Below are 1390 nucleotides of genomic sequence, written 5' to 3'. Positions count from 1 at the left end.
ATTACATGTAGATGTATGGCTTCTTTGGAGATTAGTACAAATTATGCATAAGGAGAAAAAGAGAGAAAGCAAATGAAGTTGGCAATTATTAAACCACTGTGTACGTGCTTGGTACTTCTGATATATTATCAAATTTAAATCATCTAGTGACTGCATGGCATTTCTAGTAGAACTCCTAGGTCTGGAGTTAGAAAAACTCCAAAGTTCAAGATTATTTTTTAAAACCATTGTTTGCAAAGAAATGGAAGGACTAAGAAAAGAATTGTGTTGAGCACTTGTGTGTGTCTTTGTTTAATTTGTAACAAAGCCTTACAGACAGGTGCAAATAGTTAATCCTCTTTTGCAACCCAGAACTCATTGCTGATATGAGATTTTGGTACATGTAAGAAGGAATATGATTTTAAAAAAAAGAATTGTGTTAAGGAAAGCAAGTCAGGCCTAGACAGGCAAAGGCTACACATTTTCTCTCATATGTGGAGGTTAGAATTCATTTATAAATACGCAAATACTTTGGGTGGTATGCAACTGTACACAGATGTATTAAATAAAATATGGTAAATTGAGGGGAGAACTCAGTGTAATTCCTTAGAAAGGTTAAATCAATGGTGAACAAGATGAACACCAGGAAAGGGTACCTGGAAAGGGCTGAGTTGAGGATCAAGGGAAGGCATAGACAAAGGAAGAGAAAAAAAGAGGGGAGTAGTAAACAATGTGCATATTCAGCAAAATTAAGAAAAATGAAGGAAGGGATGGATTGGGAGGGACAGGAGAAAATGATGAAATAGTTACATTGACTAAAACACATTGTATTCATAAAATGCCTTATTTAATAACAACTCCTTTGTACAACTACTTGAAGATAATAAAAATATTTTAAAAAGAAAATTGTTTATACACATGATTAATTCAACAGGACTCTAAACATTCACACAGTGAAACCAAAGGAGGGTATTCTTAGGAAAGGATCACAAAGCTCAATGATCTTATAAGTGATGTCTATCATAATGAATGCCAAAAAATAGAAACAAGGTTTTGTTTTTAACTCTCCTTTGTCACTGTTTTTTTTATTTCTGTACCTTTTGTATTGTATGTAAATTTATCTTGTTTGGGGGAGGGTAAGGAGGAGCATTGAAATGCTGGGACAGAGGGTGAACAAATGCAGCAATGATACTCATTAGACACTATGTTGAAAATGAACTACACAACTTATGGGGGAGGAGGGACAAGAAGAAAAAACTGGGAGAAAACGAGGAAAGAGGTGACACTGTTCAAAAACAAATGTATTCGTTACCTGACTTATGTAACTGTAACCCTCTGTACATCACCTTTAAAAGAAAGAAAGGAAAAGAGAAAGAAAGAAAGAGAGAGAGAGGGAGGGAGGGAGGGAGGG

General features: G+C 35.0%; 1 non-coding gene across 1 annotated transcript; it reads left to right on the top strand.

The window, feature by feature from the left end:
• Positions 1–270: 270 nt before the first annotated feature.
• LOC138806354 (small nucleolar RNA SNORA40) lies at positions 271–397 on the top strand. The gene has a single exon (XR_011365817.1). It is a non-coding gene; the product is annotated as a small nucleolar RNA SNORA40 (small nucleolar RNA).
• The last annotated feature ends 993 nt before the right edge of the window (positions 398–1390 follow it).

This window comes from Dipodomys merriami, unplaced genomic scaffold, assembly GCF_024711535.1.
Source record: "Dipodomys merriami isolate MVZ:Mamm:240054 unplaced genomic scaffold, mDipMer1.0.p SCAF_10, whole genome shotgun sequence".
NCBI lineage: Eukaryota > Metazoa > Chordata > Mammalia > Rodentia > Heteromyidae > Dipodomys > Dipodomys merriami.
Note: the sequence above shows the minus strand (reverse complement) of the source record. Positions and strands in the feature narration are given on the sequence as shown.